We start from the raw sequence: 20,164 nt of genomic DNA on the forward strand, positions 1-20,164 counted from the left end.
TTTGGTAATGTTTAAGGTGGACAAGGTAGTCATTATGCAGCAAGGGTGTCATATCAACGCCTACCACTTAATGCAACAATATATAACCATAGTCATTTGATAGCTGATTATGATAATAAAATAGTAGGAGACTTATAATGCTCCGGAGCTTGCCTTCAACGTAAGTAGAGGGACGATGGTCAGGACACTCCGGCAAGTCCTCCTCCTCAACTCCTTGAGGTAGCTCCCCTTGCTGTCCTTCCGGCTCCGGCAACTCGTACTCCAGTACCGTCACACCCTTGGGTACACCTATGGATGCATGACAAGGAGATGAATATAGAGAATGCATAAATGATGCATGATACCATGATGAGGAGCCAAATAGACATAAAACAAGGTATAACATGAGTGTAACCTTCTAAGAATAAGTGAATCATGGAATACAAGTAAGTGCATACTTCTTCTCTGGTAGAGAGGCGAAATAGACAAGTTAAGCAACTTCTAGCTACTCCTACTCAGCCACTGGTTTAGTAGACAAACCAACCAGTCACAAGTTTCAGCCATAACCCAAGCATCTGTTAACCAAACTAAGCAAGTAAGCACTTTCTGGAAAGCTTAGCAAATTGTCTAAAATTTACTTTTAGACATCCCAGCATGATTCCCAATAGAAATATGCTAAAACATACAAAGTTGTCTGGCTGCTCTAGAAATTCCAGAGAGCAAGCACTTTGCAGCAACTACTTGCAACATGCATAACTTTTAAACTACTCAACCAAATGTCATGAAATTTGGACACGAAGTAGATTGGTAAGTTAGCTACAAGTTTGTTATAGACAAGTTTCCCAGAAAGCATAATCCTCAAGTAGTTCTTAATCATTTGCTATCAGCTGTACAGAAATGCTCTAGGAAGCATAAATAGCCAAAAATAATATTTTGCACATATTGAGAATGTATCACAGGGATAAACCAATTGCACCAACAGATGTAACATATCTAAGGAACACCAGAAAACATCATGGAAAGGTCTAAAACTATTTCTATCATCACCTTTTCCATTTATTTAACTATTAAGGTGATTTAATGAACATATACTCCAAGTGTTCCCAAAATCCTACGAAAATTACAGCAAGCTACTTATGGTAACATAAGATCACTGTAAAATTTTCAGAACATTTGCATGTACACATTGTGAGGTATGAAAATCACAAGCTAGTAAAGGCATGCAAGGCATAAATGTAAAACCCTATCAAAAAGTGTCAAACAACAGATTTCAGATTTTTCCTTGCTTTGTCTACTCATAAGTACAACACTCAGCAAGTTTCACCATAAAAGGAGTTATACTTAAATTATCAAAAATACCACAAGATTCTCCTATTTAAGCAAGGATTAATTTTAACTTCTTAACCAGGCTTCCAAAAATCATGAAAAATTTATCAGAGCCTATCCATAACAAATGTAACAACTTCCTAAATTTTCATGTCCAGCAGATCAACAGATCTCAAGATAAAATTACCCACTGAAAAACCAAGATTAATTTATATCTATTTATTTCTGCAAAAACATGGCATGTTTCATATTTTTATTACAAACTAGACTTATGCTGGAACCTAACAAAATTGGAAGCACCACATTTGGATCTCTAAAACTCCAGATATGAATTTTACAAAATCAGCTTTGGCTCTGCAAAACAGTGAACCAGAGAGAGACACAGAGAGGCTGACGTCCGGGACCCGCGTGTCAGTGAGACAGAGGCAGGGGAGACGCTCGTCGCCGGCGAAGCTCAACGACGGCGAGGTCTCGGCCGGATCCCAGGGCACCTACGTGTTCCTCTCATCAAGGCGACTCTATTGACCTACTTTGCGCGCACTCTACTGGATCCTAAGGTGCTCGCCGTCGGGAATGGCGGAGCGGCGGCGCTGCGCGGCGATACGCCGGTGGATCCAGGCAATGGCGACGCGGTAGAGCGTCATGCCGAGCATCAGTGAACCAAGGGGAAGTAATAGGAGCAAGAATGGAAGGAAATGGTGGAGTAGAGAAGCCTGGCCACGTTGCCGGTGAACTCGGGCGGAACTCCGGCGAGGGAGAACTGCTCGGAGCCTGGCAATGCCGCCTTACCCGTGCTCGACAGTGGCCAAGGAGGTGACGCCGAGGTAGAGGAGGCTCTGGCGAAGCTTTTGGCGGGCTAGCTTGGCCGGAGACGCGGTGGAACGGCCGGAGGAGCTCGCCGAAGCGCGGCGGAGCTCGCCGTGGACGAAGGCGGGCGCAATGTGGCGCTCTGGAGGGGTGAATGGCACGTCTGAGGTGTCCACCCGGTGCGTGGCGTCTTGTGGACGACGTCGGGGCTGACAGGCGGGGTCGCCGTCGACGTACGGCCGCCAGGTGGCCGGACACGCGGCGGCGGGTGAGCTCTGTCCAACTGAATCGTTTTCGTTTTTCTGAAACAGCCGATTGCAGTGACTGAAACTCGAACTTTGTCAACGTTTTACTCTCAGATCACTCGATGGTTTTGGCTGGGATTTGGTCCTCTGGACAGAGCTACACGAGCTCTACAACTTTGGTTACAAGATCAAAGTCTAACTCGGTCTGGATTTCAAACTACAAAGCTCCAAACATCCCTTGGTCGAAATTGCGCGATCCAACACTTAGCCAAATTCGGCTAAGTGTGAAATCTGCCCTAATTTTTGGCTTGTGAGCAATTTTTGAATGTGTTCCAAGCTTTTTCATAAAAAGTCATCAACATAACTTTTGTAGCTTATGAAATTCTCTACAACTTTGTTTCAGGTGTCAAAGACATGCAAGATCTCTAACACCAGTTTCATAAAACATCTTTGAAAGGAGGTCTAGGAGGGTCAAAAAGGTCATTCTAGGGTTAACCATGACTTAGGGGCATTTTTGGCCAAAACCTTCAACATGAACTTTGTTCCAAATGATATTCTAAACATGATTGAGGTATTTTGGAGGACAATGTACAATTGTTTGCATTGGCTACCCCTTATAAACACTCAATTCAAGTCACACAAGCAATTTAATCATGTAGTGCATAAAGCAAATGGCATGTGATCATGGTATGATGCTCATGAGTGATCATGATGATGCTTATGTTAATGCAATGCTCATGGTTAACATACAAGCTAACACTAGGAGTGTTACAGCCCTCCCCCCTTACAAAAATCTCGCCCCGAGATTTGAAAGACGTACCATTTTTCGTAGAATGAGGGATAAGTTTCTTGTAAATAGTCTTCCCTTTTGTAGGATCTCTGGACGTACAGGAAGTGGCCTAGAGGGGGGGTGAATAGGCCTGTTCAAACTTTTTTTTTAACAAAGTTTATCAGTCACATAGGCAAGGGCGGCAGTGAGGCCCTCCCAGGGCGGCACTGCCGGCCTCAACAGAAAAACAGACAGAAGCTTAACTGAATTTATTCAAACTTTACCCAGGGAAATTTAGATCGACTAAATTTCCAAGCTTCCTGCAAGATGTTAGAGCACAGGTATGTGACTAGAATGTGCTGGAGCCTTCCCACCAAGTAGATCGGCCTCAAATCCTAACACAAACTCATACACAAGTGAAAGCACACAAGACACACGATTTTTACCGTGGTTCAGCTGTTGCCACAACAAGGCTTGGCCTACTCCACGTTGTTGAGGCGCCCACACTAGGACCGGCTTAGCCACACAGGCTTACCTTCTCCTCATTCTCAAAGCAAGGATTTTACCCCTTGCAAAGAGTGAAGAATGTATTAGCTGCAAGGGTAACCTTACAAACCTTCCCTTGGCTACCACACAGGTTGGCAAGCTCTAGGTCGACGCCTAGCCGGCTAGGAGCAAGCTCCAAGAGTAACAAACTCAAGGCTGCCGGCCAAACGTGAACCAAAAGCTCTTTTTGACAGTGGGAAACAGTGGATGTGCTCTCCAATCGAAGTTTGCTGCCTTTTCCCTCAAGTTTTGACGGTTGGAATCAAGGATTGGCTTGGGGGCTTGAGGAGCAACAATGGAGGGAGAGAGAAGTGAGCTCTGGTCTGTTTGCAACGGTTGGGAGCGAGGAGAACGAAGAAGTTACCGTTTGAGACGGTCTGGAAAGGTATTTATACCCAGCTCTCCAACTGTCACAGGGTAGGGCGGCAGTGCCGCCCTTGCCTGAACCAGCCTGAAAACACCAAAGTATAGAGAGAAAGATATGCTGGCTAGGCTTGGGTCTGAGGATGTTGAGAAGCTTTTGAGCCTTTGGTTCACAATTTGATCAACAAACTTGGAGTCTCTCTTTATAGTACGGCTTTTCCTATACTCAAATTCAAACCGAAAATAAATTAAACCTCCTTTGGAGCTAGGAAAGCCATCCTTTAGAAATGGGGGATCCTCCATGGTATTCAACAACCTCTTTGCTATATTCCCTGCTTGTCATCTCAGCAAATCTCATTAGATCCCTAATTCGGTGGTCATCAACGCCAAAACCCACAATAGGCTTGATTGCACTTACAATCTCCCCCTTTTTGGTGATTGATGACAACCAAATTAGAGCTTACAAAAGATAATAATCATAACTGAGATTTAAATGGTCATGGGCATAGGAGCTCCCCCTAAATGTATGATTGGAGTTTTGAATACTCAAACTTGACATGAAATTCAAGCTTCATACATTTAGCAAGTGATGGAGGACCTCCCCCAATGTCCATGACCTCTGTGGGGTGTAACAAACTGTGTCACAAAATAACCGTGTATGCATATGACAGTTTATACAAGCAGGACAGCATGCTGCTGTAGTAGAGGGCCTCACTGCCGCCCTTGCTACACCAGCAGGCTGACAGAAATTTCAAAAAGCATTACACCACACAAACAGATTAACCAACAGAATTTAAACTAATAATTAAGACTGACAAGCAGTTCACAAGTACATGTTCACATCCGAAGCAAATAGAGACAAGTAAGTAGCATTATTACAACTTAAAGATAGTTTTTAAAGAAGCACTCATGCTCACAAACTAACAACTAACACTCTCATCGGATCTGAACATGAAGATCTGTAGCTGTAGTAACGAAGTCCAGTCGAAAAGAATTGACCCCTCTAATTTCTCTAATTTTCTCCCCCTTTGGCATCAAGTACCAAAAAGAGAAAAGAAGAGAGAAAGAAGAGAGAACAACTCACTCATCATCGTCATCATCGTCACTGGAAACCACGGCACGACCAGCCCTATGAGTCGTAGCTGTGAAGCGAGAGGCACGCGTGGAACGTCGAGGAGCAGCCGCTGAAGTGCTTGCCCGCCGCTGTCTAGCATCATCCCTGAACTGCCGATAGACACTGCCTAGTGTCTCCTAAAGATCTGGATCATCATCATATCCCTGGTGCTCATCATAGCTGCCATGTTCTTCATCAGACTCCGTGTCAGACAGGTGAGGAAGATCTGGAAACTGAGGAGGTGGAGCCACGGGTGGAAGAGGAGGTAGACCCTGAACCTCTCTAGCTGCATTTATTGCATGCCTGCTCTCCATCCTGTCATCATACTGATTTTGTGCCATGTAAGAACAAGTGCCAAAAATAGCCTTCACCCATTCTGCCAACTTCTGAAAGCGCTTCTTCTTCCTTCCATCTTTCCTTTGTGGCACACTGTGGCCTCCCTCACTATGGTATGAGCTTTCTACTGCAGGAGGTGGGGCTGTTTTACCACCTTTAGTTTTCTTGATGTTATACACAGTGTGGCTACAATCCTTAGGATATTTGACTCTAGTCACTCTCTCAATCATAAACATCAGATAAGGAGCATAAGGAAGTGACCTCCTCCCATCATCCATAGCATATGCCAGCTCTACCCATATGAACCTTGGGATATTAAATTTGTCCCCTTCTGGAAATCTGGACAACATATTAGTAATATGTCCATTTAGATCAGTGGCATTGTCTTTTGGGTTGAGTGTCATTTTGATAAGGTTGTTCATCACATAATAGAAACTCTTCAACCCAGTCCTCCTGTTGTTCACTTGGGTTGGATCTTCCCACATAAAACTCACCTCATGTGGCTCAAACCTTCTCTCATTGTGGATTTGAGAGTAGGTTCTATGGTCATTTCCAAAACCCAATATCCTGCAGAAGGTGATGAAATCAATTCTATAATGTGTGCCATCTGTCATCCAATGCACTTCTTCATCGTCTCTATTCCAGAAGTAGGTAGCATGAAACTGGGCAAGTATCTCTCTATTCCAGTCATATTTAAAGGACATGAGAGTGGACAGCTCAAACTTATCACATACTTTAATTGCAGCATCAAAATCAGGCTCCTCTTTTGCTTGCATAGCATCAAAGTCAATGAAATGCATCTCACAAATCTTTCCTTTTCTAGCTGGTAGAATAGCAGTGGCATAGAAATTTGAATGAAAAACATTCCAGAAACGATAATCAACACCACTTATCTTGCTGTGAGCATAGGGATCCATCTCTCTAGCTTCCTCCACAGCTTTCCAGCTTGCTGCATAATTGACTAAGGGATGATCCACTGTGTCATTTGGTGCCTTGAGTTCAAACTCATCAGTGCGGTCCCTCATGTAGCTGTCATCAAACTCTATAATGTGCAGGGGAGTGTTAGGACAACCTATGGGAGAGATGGTGAAACCAGCCTGCTGCAACATTTCTTCTTGCTGAATATACTGCTGCCTTGCTGCTCTATCATCTCCAAAGAATACTCCAGAGCTGCTGCCTCTGCCCCTGCCTCTGCGAACTTGTTGCTTGGTGGTAATTTTCCTCTTTCCTCGGTCCATCTATGCCAAAATTTGAGCCAAATCAGAAACTGTACATCTGGCATATAGTAGAACATATGTAGAGTCAATTGATCAAGTGAGATGTGTAGAATATGGACTGTGGGAACTCCCCCTAACCAAACTGGTCAGGTGAGGGTGGCACTGCCGCCCTCTGAGGGCGGCACTGCCGCCCTGCAGAGTTTCTGCAGTCCCTACTCTACACTTCATCACTTATTCAATTTACACACATGTGCACCACTGTCCATCATACAATCTCTAATGCAGTTCATATGCAGATTAAGTCTAGATGAGCATGAGCTTAAAGAGGATGGACAACCAAACTAGGATAGATTCAATCTATGAACTTTAATCGATTCACTTTCCCTTCAACGTATTGAAACTGCAGAGAAGCAGTTGCCAAGGCCGGCACTGCCGACCTTAAGCTCCGGCACTGCCGACCTTAAGCTCCGGCACTGCCGGAGGGCATCTTTCAATACGTTGAGAAAAATCAAATCCATTCAAATCCATCCACTAAACCTCTTCCTAATTCATCATCCATCCCCTAGAAATTGAAACTTTTGCCCAAAAAGAGACATTGCATAGATCGGGATCGGTTAGGGTTTCACCTTGCTTTGCTTCCTTGGATTGAGAGGATGAGAGAAGAATGCCCCTCCTTGGAGAGGGAGCAGCACACCCAATGCACCACTGGAGAAGACCAAGGAGGCCTTCCCCTTTCTCCTTCTTCCTCACGGCAGAGAGATGGCCGAAGGGGAGAAGTTCCCTGGAGCCTTGCGTGAGAGAGAGAGAGATAGAGAGTGGCGGCGCAATGAGGAAGAGAGGGGAGAGAGATCACGGGCACGACTAGAGAAGAAAAGAAAAAGTGGGCCCGTGAGAACCAGTCCAAGGCAATTTAGCCTGAACCGCTTAGGGCGGCACTGCCGCCCTCCTTGATAGCAGAGGGATTGAAGAGAAATTAACCTTTCTCTATTGCTTTAGATATGAACATATACAACCCAAACACCATGACTAGACACAAGGAAACAATCAAACTATAGTCATGATATTTGAGACAAATTTTAAGAGGTTTTGAAAGACATAATTAAATCTTTTCAAGCATTTTCTCCTATGCATGCTAGTTAATCAAACAAGGTGTGTGCTGGAGTTCAAACCACGTTACGAGAATCCAAGATATTCAGTTCACTACGCAAAGCACAAAACCTTGTCTTGTCTAGAGGCTTAGTGAAGATATCGGCTAGTTGTTTTTCGGTGCTTACATGGTGAATTTCGATATCTCCTTTGGCTTCGTGGTCTCTCAAGAAATGATGTCGGACGTCTATGTGCTTGGTTCTTGAGTGACTTACAGGGTTGTTTGCAAGTTTTATGGCACTTTCATTGTCACACAAAAGTGGGATTTTGGTGAATTGACATCCGAAATCACGAAGGGTTTGCCTCATCCAAAGTAATTGAGCACAGCATGCACCGGCTGCAATATACTCGGCCTCAGCTGTGGAAAGGGCTACACAATTTTGCTTTTTAGAACTCCAAGACACTAAGGACCGTCCAAGGAATTGACATGTCCCCGAAGTGCTTTTTCTATCTACTTTGCAACCGGCATAATCAGAATCTGAATAGCCAAGTAGATTGAACTTGGAGCCCTTAGGATACCACAAGCCAAGGTTAGGAGTGTGTACTAAATATCTCAAGATTCTCTTAACAGCCACTAAGTGACATTCTTTCGGATTAGCTTGAAATCTAGCACACATGCACACACTAAGCATAATATCAGGCCTAGATGCGCACAGATAAAGTAAAGAGCCGATCATGGAGCGGTATACCTTGATGTCCACGGCCTTCCCTTTATCCTCAAGATCAAGATGTCCATTAGTTGGCATGGGAGTATTGATAGGCTTCGCTTTCTCCATGTCAAACTTCTTCAGCATATCAAGGGTGTACTTGGTTTGACTTATGAAAGTCCCTTCCTTCAATTGCTTGATTTGAAACCCGAGGAAGTACTTTAGCTCACCCATCATGGACATCTCAAATCTCTTTGTCATGATCCTACTAAATTCCTCGCAAAACACTTGATTAGTACTACCAAATATTATGTCATCGACATATATTTGGCACACAAATATATCATTACCAATTTTACGAGTGAAGAGAGTAGAATCAGCTTTGCCTATTTCAAAGCCTTTCTTGAGCAAGAAATCCTTAAGGCATTCATACCATGCTCTTGGTGCTTGCTTAAGCCCATAGAGCGCCTTTTGGAGTTTATAGACATGGTTTGGAAACTTGGGATCTTCAAAACCTGGTGGCTGCTCAACATACACCAACTCTTGTATAGGGCCATTGAGGAATGCACTCTTGACATCCATTTGGAACAGCTTGAAGTCGTGATGGGCAGCAAAGGCTAAAAGCATTCGAATTGCTTCAAGCCTTGCCATCGGTGCAAAGGTCTCCTCGAAGTCCAAGCCCTCCACTTGAGTGTAACCTTGAGCCACCAATCTTGCCTTGTTCCTTGTCACCACGCCGTTCTCATCTTGCTTGTTGTGAAAGACCCATTTGGTGCCAATCACATTGGTATTGGGCCTTTCAACGAGAGTCCACACTTGGTTCCTCTCGAAGTTGTTGAGCTCTTCTTGCATGGCCAAGACCCAATCCTCATCCACCAATGCCTTCTCTACCTTATCTGGTTCAATGGAAGACACGAAAGAGAAATGTTGACAGAAACTTGCTAAATGTGAACGTGTCAACACTCCCTTTCGAAGACTTCCAAGGATGTTGTCGGCAGGATGATCTCTTTGAATTGTTTGGCGTAGTCTTGGATGCTCAACACCGTCTTGTTCTTCATCTAACTCTTCATCAGCTTCAAGCTCAAAAACTGGTGCAAGATCCAGCCCTTGAGGTGTTGAGGAAGTTGCTGCTGCTGAGGGAGGGGCGGCACTGCTGCCCTGGACAGCCTCACTGCCGCCCTGTTGCTGAGCAGCAGGTGTGGCTGACACATTTGCATCGAGTGCATCAGCGGAAGACTTGTCAGCAGCATCTTGGGGATCCTCTTGAGCAGTGGCTTTTTCTTCTTGTGGCCTTATGTCACCAAGAGCCAATTGCTTGATTGCCTCACATGGTGGATCCTCCCTTCCTGCAACACTTTCATCAATATGCTCTACTTGAGAGCCGTTAGACTCATCAAATGAGACATCTACAGCAACTTCAACTCTACCAGAGGTTTTGTTGTAGATGCGGTAGGCATGCTCATTTGATCCATAACCAAGAAGAATGCCTTCATCTACTTTAGGTGCAAACTTAGAGGTTTTGGGCCTTTTATTGAGTATGAAACACTTGCACCCAAACACTCTAAAGTATGACACCTTTGGTTTGTTACCGGTTAGCAGCTCATATGAAGTCTTCTTGAGTTTCTTGTGTAGGTAGAGGCGGTTGATTGCATGGCAAGCGGTGTTGATTGCTTCGCACCAAAATAGGTCCGAAGTCTTATACTCATCAAGCATTGTTCTTGCCATATCAATGAGTGTTCTATTCTTCCTCTCTACCACGCCATTTTGCTGCGGGGTGTATGGAGTTGAAAACTCATGCTTGATGCCTTCATCATCAAGAAATTCTTCAACTTGGGTGTTTTTGAACTCGCTGCCATTATCACTTCTCATTTTCTTGATGGGCAGCCCAAATTCTCTTTGTGCTCTTCTCACAAAGATCTTTACTTTCTCTTGTACCTGAGATTTCTCAAAAACAAAGAATACCCAAGTGAAGCGAGAATAATCATCAACAATAACTAATCCATATTTGTTACCCCCGATGCTTAGGTAGGCGACCGGTCCAAAGAGGTCCATATGTATCAACTCCAATGGTTGAGTGGTCGTCATGATACTCTTTGGTGGGTGTGGTACACCTACTTGTTTCCCGGCTTGGCAAGCACCACATATCCTGTCTTTCTCAAATTCAACATTTGTTAGTCCAATGATGTGATTGTCTTTTTGGAGTTTGGCCAAGTTCCTCATGCCAACATGTGCTAGACGGCGATGCCATAACCAGCCCATGCTAGATTTTGCCATTAAACAAGTCTCAAGCTTGGCCTTACCTTTGTTGAAATCAACTAGGTAAAGCTTGCCCTTCAAGCGACCCGTAAAGACAATAGAGGAATCCTCCCTCTTAAAGACTTCCACACCTTTCTCCGTAAAGAGACAATTGTAACCAGCCTCACACAATTGTGAAACTGATAACAAGTTGTATCCCAACGGATCCACATGCAAGACATTTGAAATGGAAGAATTTGTTGTGATAGCAACCTTACCAAGACCGACAACTTCCCCCTTGGAGTTATCACCAAATATGATAGATTCTTTTGAATTTGTAGTTGGGGAATACGTTGAGAACATACTCTTCTCTCCGGTCATATGATTTGTACAGCCGCTGTCAAGCACCCAACTTGACCCACCGGAGGAGTATGCCTGCAAAACAAGTTTAGTTCCTTGGTTTAGGTCCCCAATCTTTCTTGGGGCCTTGCATGTTAGTCACAAAAATTTTAGGAACCCAAATGGAAGTGTTAAGATACACATTTCTGCCCTTGCCAACAGGCAATCACTTCCCCTTTGCTGTTATTTTTCAACACAAAGGAAGTATTCACAATTGGGCTTTGTGTCTTTGCCTTTGGTTGATAGAAACTTTTCTTTGGAGTCCCCCTGTTCTGCTTTCTGGGTTGCTGGGACTCCCCCTGAGGCTGGCATACCTTCTTTTGTGCTTTCACAAGCTCAGATTTGAGGTTGGTAGCCTTCCCTTGTCTGGGGAGGGCGACACTGCCGCCCTTCAGGGCCTCACTGCCGCCCTTGGCTGGCCAGTGGGCTCGGGGCTGCTTTTGTGCACCCTTCTGTGCAGGCTGCTCTACACCAACCTTGCCTTGGCTTGTGAATTTAACACACTCAATGCCATTCACCAGGTCTCTTCCATTGGTCTTTCCTCCTTTTGTGTGTCCAAGTCCATCCTTGACTTTGGGATTTCAACCATCCTTGTAGTTTGGCCTATTTTGCTGAACTTCTTTACCTTGTGGTTTGTTCTCATACTTGGTGTTCAACAGATGTGTGAGCCTCGTGATCTCCTTTTTCATAGCCTCCATGTTTGCAAGATTTGTGGAATACATGTTTAAGTCAAGATTATTGCATTTTCCACAACTTTCACTAATGGAGGGAGTACTAGTCTCACTTGATTTAGAGGACTGTGAGGTACTCTCCCAAAGAAGATTGTATTGCTGCTCAAGACCTTTATGCTTTTCATCTAAGCCATAATACTTTTGCTTGAGTGCATCTACTTCCTTCTTTGTGAGAGTGTGGCTTTCTTTTTCTTTCTTTATACTTTTCTTTAGTGCAGCCACCTCACTTTCCAATGAGTCAATCTCTTTAATTTGAGCCAGATTTTTCTTAGCTTGCTGCTTGATGTCATCATTTCTTAAATCAATTTCATTATTGAGATCTAGTACTTCCTTCATTAGCCTAGAGATGTAGACTTTAGTTTTATGATCACATTTTTTTGTCATTTCATTAAATTCATCATCACTAGAGTCATCATCACTAGAGGAGTCACTTAGTTCACTACTAGAGATTTCTTTGGGGATTGGAGAAGATTTGGATTTGATTTGTACCTTCCCACCCTTTGCCATAAGACAAATGTGGGGGCTGCCATCTTGCTCATCATCGGTCATGTTGTCGAAGAGCCTTGGTGAAGATATTGACTTGAGGACAGCCATGGTAGCCACCTTCTCATCTCCACTTGAGGTCTCTTGAGTTGAGTCCCATTCATGCCCGATGTGTGCTTCTCCAACCCTCTTGTAATTTCTCTTGTTGTCATGCCTTTGTTCCTTCTTTTTCTTTGCCTCTGGACATTCTGCAACAAGATGCTCGGTGCTGCCACAGTTAAAGCACAATCTCTTCTTCTTGTTTTGGAACTTTCTTGGAGTGAACTTGAATCCATGTTGCTTCAGCCCTCGTCTATGCTTGCTTATGAAGAGAGCAATATCATCTATCTTCTCATAATCACCATCATCACCATCACTATCACTAGAGGATGAAGATGGATCACATTCTTGAACTTGCTTTGCTTTCTTGGGCTGACTTGTTGATGCTTGCTTGCTGCTCTTGGATTTGCTGCAGCCACCTTGCTTGTTTGATTGCTTTGCCTTGAGTGCTATATCATTTACCTTCATGCCTTCTAACTTGGCTTGCAGCTCGCCAAGCTTTCTTCTCTCATTAGCCTCTTCTCTTTGCATGTCAAATGTGAACAATCTTCCAAGCACATCACTTGGGGTGAAGTGCTCGAAATTCTTCTTGTCTCTAATGAGAGTGACCACGGTCTCATTCCTTGGTGAGTATGCTTCCAACATTACTTTCACAACTTTATGGTCATCAAGGTCACCACCATAGCCTCTTATTTTTCCAACTAGCACCATCAACCTATCAAACATTTCTTGTGGCCCTTCATCACCAACAATCACAAACCTATTGAGCTTGGCCATCATCAAATCAATTTTGGCCTTCCTCACTTTGTCAACACCTTCATGAGCTAAAACCAACGTATCCCAAATCTGCTTGGCCACATTCACATTCATCACCCGGTTGTACTCATTTCCATTGAGAGCACTAAGGAGGATGCTTGTGGCTTGATTATTGAAGTGGACAGCAATCATTTCTTCATTTGTTGGATTCTCTGGATCTGCAGGTTCCTGAAATCCATCACAAACAACATCCCAAAGACCGGGGTGAAGAGCTCCAAGATAGCGACTCATCAAATGCTTCCACTTAGCAAAGTCGGTCCCATCGAAATGAGGCAACTTGCCAGCGGGCACGTTGACAAGACACTTCTTGTCTCGGTTAGTCAAATAAGAATAGTTAAAGGATACAGCGGAGTATTTCTTTTTGTTGCTGTTGTCCTCCTTTGTTGATTTGCCCTTCTTGTCCTTCTTGGAGAGGTTATATGATTCATCATCATCACCATCATCCGTACTAGATGTTACCTCACTTGATGATGCATCATACACCTCCTTTTCTTTCTTCTTCTCTTCTTCTTTCTTTGCTGCCCTTCTTTTGGCTCGCTCTTCTCTTTTGGCTTTTCTTTCTTCTTTTCTCTTCTTCTTGGCAGCTAGTTTTTTATCTTCTTTTCTTTTTGCTTTAGCTTCTCTTCTTGCTTGCCTCCTTTGCCTTCTCTCGGGGTCGGTAGTCATACCACCATCTGGCTTGAGGGTGGAGTTGCTGGCTGTTGAGACTGATAGCTCACTGCTATCACTCTCAACCAGCACATCCTCAGCTTGTGCAGCTGGAATGGACTTATCCTTCGCCCCCGAGCTTCCCGCAACTTCCATACTTCACGCGGTGAAGCGTATACGAAGCAACTTAGCTCCGATACCACTTGTAGGATCTCTGGACGTACAGGAAGTGGCCTAGAGGGGGGTGAATAGGCCTGTTCAAACTTTTTTTAACAAAGTTTATCAGTCACACAGGCAAGGGCGGCAGTGAGGCCCTCCCAGGGCGGCACTGCCGGCCTCAACAGAAAAACAGACAGAAGCTTAACTGAATTTATTCAAACTTTACCCAGGGAAATTTAGATCGACTAAATTTCCAAGCTTCCTGCAAGATGTTAGAGCACAGGTATGTGACTAGAATGTGCTGGAGCCTTCCCACCAAGTAGATCGGCCTCAAATCCTAACACAAACTCATACACAAGTGAAAGCACACAAGACACACGATTTTTACCGTGGTTCAGCTGTTGCCACAACAAGGCTTGGCCTACTCCACGTTGTTGAGGCGCCCACACTAGGACCGGCTTAGCCACACAGGCTTACCTTCTCCTCGTTCTCAAAGCAAGGATTTTACCCCTTGCAAAGAGTGAAGAATGTATTAGCTGCAAGGGTAACCTTACAAACCTTCCCTTGGCTGCCACACAGGTTGGCAAGCTCTAGGGCGACGCCTAGCCGGCTAGGAGCAAGCTCCAAGAGTAACAAACTCAAGGCTGCCGGCCAAACGTGAACCAAAAGCTCTTTTTGACAGTGGGAAACAGTGGATCTGCTCTCCAATCGAAGTTTGTTGCCTTTTCTCTCAAGTTTTGATGGTTGGAATCAAGGATTGGCTTGGGGGCTTGAGGAGCAACAATGGAGGGAGAGAGAAGTGAGCTCTGGTCTGTTTGCAACGGTTGGGAGCGAGGAGAATGAAGAAGTTACCGTTTGAGACGGTCTGGAAAGGTATTTATACCCAACTCTCCAACTGTCACAGGGTAGGGCGGCAGTGCCGCCCTTGCCTCAACCAGCCTGAAAACACCAAAGTGTAGAGAGAAAGATATGCTGGCTAGGCTTGGGTCTGAGGATGTTGAGAAGCTTTTGAGCCTTTGGTTCACAATTTGATCAACAAACTTGGAGTCCCTCTTTATAGTACGGCTTTTCCTATACTCAAATTCAAACCGAAAATAAATTAAACCTCCTTTGGAGCTAGGAAAGCCATCCTTTAGAAATGGGGGATCCTCCATGGTATTCAACAACCTCTTTGCTATATTCCCTGATTGTCATCTCAGCAAATCTCATTAGATCCCTAATTCGGTGGTCATCAACGCCAAAACCCACAATAGGCTTGATTGCACTTACACCTTTCCCAAGTGGCATCTCTCTCATTTTGACGGTTCCACAATACTCTAAAAAGTTTGATCACCCTCCCACGAGTAACCCGCTCTTTAACATCGAGAACTTGTACAGGCTTTTCTTCATAAGATAGGTCTGACTGCAACTTGATATCTCTTGATTCAACTCTCTCTTCGGGCACACGAAGACACTTCTTAAGTTGAGACACGTGGAATACAAGGAAAATAGCTCTCATTTCGGGAGGTAGTTGTACTTTGTAAGCTACCTTGCCGCTCTTCTCGACGATTCGGTAGGGACCCACATACCTAGGGGCAAGCTTTCTTTTAACGCCGAAGCGATTTGTTCCTTTCATGGGTGATACTTTTATGTACACAAAGTCACCTATTTCGAATTCAATTGGCTTTCTTCTTCGGTCAGCATAGCTTTTCTGCCTAGCTTGGGCGGCTCTCATATGTTGCTGAATAATGAGAACTTGTTTCTCGGCTTCCTTGACGAAGTCAATTCCGTAGTACCTCCTTTCACCAGGTTCGACCCAGTTTAGAGGAGTTCTACATTTGCGACCGTACAAAGCTTCAAAAGGAGCCATTTGGATGCTTTCCTGATAACTATTGTTGTAAGAGAATTCAGCTAAGGGTAGCCATTTCTCCCATGCACCCTTGGAAGATATAACACATGCCCTCAACATATCCTCTAAAATTTGATTCACACGCTCAGTTTGACCGGAGGTCTGAGGATGATAGGCTGAACTGCGAACCAATTTTGTGCCAAGGAGTGAATGCAGATGCTCCCAAAAGCGAGTAGTGAACTGAGGACCTCTATCAGAGATAATAGTGCGGGGCACACCGTGCATCTTAATTATCTGAGAGAAGTACAACTCAGCATAGTCGGATGGTCGGTATGTAGAGTGTACAGGAATAAAATGAGCGGACTTGGTCAAACGGTCAACAATCACCCATATAGAATTGTGTCCTTTTTGAGTAAGGGGAAGTCCAACAATGAAATCCAAGCTGATTTCTTCCCACTTCCAACCTGGAACTGATAAAGGTTGCAATAAACCTGCAGGTTTGAGGTGAACTGCCTTTACCCTGCAGCAAGTATCACATCTAGCAACATAAGCTGCTATCTCCTTCTTCATTTTGGTCCACCAGAAACGAGGTCTCAAGTCTTGGTACATTTTGCTACTCCCCGGATGAATGGACAATTTGAAAGAGTGAGCTTCTTCTAGGATTTTGTTGCGTAGATCACGATCTTTAGGTACAACTAATCGATTGTCAAACCATAGTACACCTTTCTCATCTACCCTGAAATGCTTGGTGTCTTGCTCTTGCATTTTTCCCTTGATATGATAAATACCAGGATCAGATTTTTGGAGCTCTATGATTTGACTTTCTAATGAGCAACTGACTATGATGTTGTGCAGGACCGCCAGATGCAATAGATTGAAGCCTTCCTCTAAGAGAGGTCTAACATGCTGTTTCCGACTGAGAGCATCAGCTACCACATTGGCCTTGCCGGGATGATAGTGCACTTCTAAATTGTAGTCTTTTATCAACTCCAACCATCTTCTTTGTCTCATGTTCAATTCGGGTTGAGTGAATATATATTTGAGGCTCTTATGGTCAGTGTAGATGTGACAAAGATTACCCAACAGATAGTGTCTCCAGAGTTTCAATGCATGTACAACTGCTGCTAACTCCAGATCATGGGTAGGGTAGTTGGCTTCATGTTTCCTCAACTGCCGAGAAGCATAGGCAATAACTCGGCCATCTTGCATAAGCACACAACCTAGGCCAGTGCCAGATGCATCACAAAAGAAATCAAAGGGCTTTTCAATGTCAGGTTGTGCCAAAACAGGAGCGGTGGTCAGCAAATGACGTAAAGTGGTGAAAGCGACATCACACTCCTTGGTCCACACAAACTTCGCATCTTTTTGCAGTAGCTGGGTCATAGGTTTAGCTATTTTGGAAAAGTCTGGAATAAAGCGACGATAATAACCAGCTAGACTGAGAAAACTCCGAACCTCGTGCACTGAAGTTGGGGCCTTCCAGTCTAGAACCTCCTGCACCTTTGACGGGTCGACAGAAATACCCTCCTCGGATAAAATATGGCCTAGGAAAGGCACTTTCTTCAGCCAAAACTCACACTTGCTGAACTTGGCATAAAGCTGATGTTCTCGCAATCTAGTGAGTACAATCCGAAGGTGCTCTTCATGTTCTTGTGCACTTTCAGAATACACCAAAATATCATCGATGAACACCACCACAAACTTATCCAGTTCAGGCATGAACACCGAATTCATCAGGTACATGAAATGAGCAGGGGCATTAGTCAGACCAAAGGACATGACTAAATACTCATACAACCCATACCTGGTAGAGAAAGCCGTTTTAGGAATGTCTTCAGGTCGGATCTTAATTTGATGATACCCAGATCTCAGATCAATCTTGGAGAATACTTTGGCCTTGGCTAATTGATCAAACAGGATATCAATGCGAGGCAATGCGTACTTGTTTCTAATAGTCACTGCGTTGAGCGGACGATAGTCTACACACATACGTAGAGACTTGTCCTTCTTCTTGACAAAGAGAGCCGGACAACCCCATGGAGAAGAACTAGGCCGAATAAGACCTTTCTCAAGCAGTTCTTGCAATTGCTTTTTCAACTCTGCCAACTCGTTGGGTGGCATTCGATATGGCCTTCTAGAGATAGGTGCGGTACCCAGAATCAGATCAATTTTAAACTCAATGTCTCTGTCCGGCGGCAACCCGGGCAGGTCCTCTGGAAAAACATCCGGAAACTCACATACTACCGGAATTTCTGCCACGGTGAGGGGTCTGATGGCATTAGTAGTGTGACGAATGTCATCGCTCTTGGGAAGTTGGACCAAGAAGGCTTCTTTACTATCAGGCTCCCGCAACATAACTACTCTCGTGGAGGTGTCTATTAGTACCCCATTATTTCTCATCCAATTCATTCCTAATATAACATCTATGCCTAAGCCCGGCAAAATTACCAGATTTGCTGAAAAGTTACGACCCTCAATAGCAATGTTCACATCCTTCACTAATTGATTGGTGGAAATTTGGTTCCCAGCAGCACTAATGCAAAACTTGCCACTGTCAAGGTCAACTACATGCTGCCCATGTTTAGATGCAAATGCTTGACTCATAAACGAATGCGATGCTCCCGAATCAAACAAGACAACTGCAGGGTGTTGATTTACAAGGAACATACCAGCAGTAACTGCTTCTCCTTCCGGAATTTCTTCAACCGTGGTGTAGTGCACACGACCCATACGGTTGTTGCCTCCAGCTGCAGCATTTCTCTTAGGATAAGGGCAATCTCTTGCCCAGTGACCAACTTGCTTGCAATTGAAGTAGGGACGGTTATCAGGAGGAGTCTTGGGACCTCCTTGACCCGTGGCACCTCTTGGGAGAGCAACTGTGAAAGACTTGCGAACTCCCGTCTTCACATTTGACTTTTTCTGCGGCGGCCTATACCTTGTCACAGCATTGGGTGGGCGATAGGCCGGCTTGCTTGCCACTGGAGCCTTGGACTGTGAAGCACCTGCCTCATAGGCTCTCTTGCGGTTCTTGGACGCGGCATACACGGCATTGGAGTTCTCTTGAGTCAACGCATCACTCACAAACTCATTAAAGGTGGTACTCTTGTTACCAGCCATGTTCTTGGACAACTTGGGTCCCAACCCTCTCTTGAAACTAGCGAGCTTCTTGACTTCGGTGTCAACCATCTCAGGAGCATAGCGAGACAAATTATTAAAAGCATGAAGATACTCAGTCAAGCTTTTAGTGCCTTGCGTCAGGTTCATGAACTCGGTGTGCTTGATAGTCATTAGGCCTTGTGGAATATAAGTATTCCTGAAAGCAGTTTGGAACTGGTCCCAGGTTACAACAGCATTGGCGGGCAAGCTAGTCCTGTAATGACTCCACCAAACACCTGCTTTGCCCTCCAACTGGTGGGCTGCATATTCCGCTTTTAGCTTTTCGGTCAACCTTAGCAAACGGAATTTCTGTTCCAGAGTGTTAAGCCACTCATCAGCTTCTAGAGGTTCAATAGCCTCCTTGAAAAGCGGTGGCTTGGTGTCCTGGAAATCCTTGAAACTGCTATACGGATTTGCTTCTCCGCCTTGGCGGACATGGCGACCACCCCGGTTCTGCTGCGCCATAGTTTGCATAGCCTCATTGAGCATACGCTGGCCCTCAACAAGAGCTGCCAATAGCTCAGTAGGCGTAGGCGGGGGAGGAGGTGGTGGCGGTGGCACCTCGTTGTGACCGGAGCGAGTATTGCGAGCCATCTGCACAAGGCATACCAAGCGATTGTTTCAGGCAACAGATATAATTGTCATGAACTTCAATTGTTGCCATACGGAATTTAATGAAGTAAATTCACATAAATTAAGGCACAATGATCCATGTACAATAAGAAAATATCTTCCATGACACTTGGTTATTCTCGCGATCATTCACAGCCACAATTCCTCAAGGATTAACGACATTGCAGAAATTTATTTCAGCTCAACATAAACATGGAGCCTCACAAATAAGTGCATAAGGTTACATAGAGTCATTGACACACTTAAGTTTTACAGGAGGGGCACCATAGCCAAATACATAGAGTCTCAACTAAAATTCAGATTATATGTCCCTTACATAAAGAGATGGAACTGACACATGATCATAGAATTATTGCTAGACTACATATCTTCATCCGATTCTCCATTGGAAATGATGCCATCATCCTGATCTTTCTCACTAGGAGCTTCTTCATGATTAAAAGGGGCTGGTTGTGGGATAGGATTTATAATATTATTTAAGC

This window comes from Sorghum bicolor, chromosome 6 (genome assembly GCF_000003195.3).
Source record: "Sorghum bicolor cultivar BTx623 chromosome 6, Sorghum_bicolor_NCBIv3, whole genome shotgun sequence".
In the NCBI taxonomy this organism is placed as follows: domain Eukaryota; kingdom Viridiplantae; phylum Streptophyta; class Magnoliopsida; order Poales; family Poaceae; genus Sorghum; species Sorghum bicolor.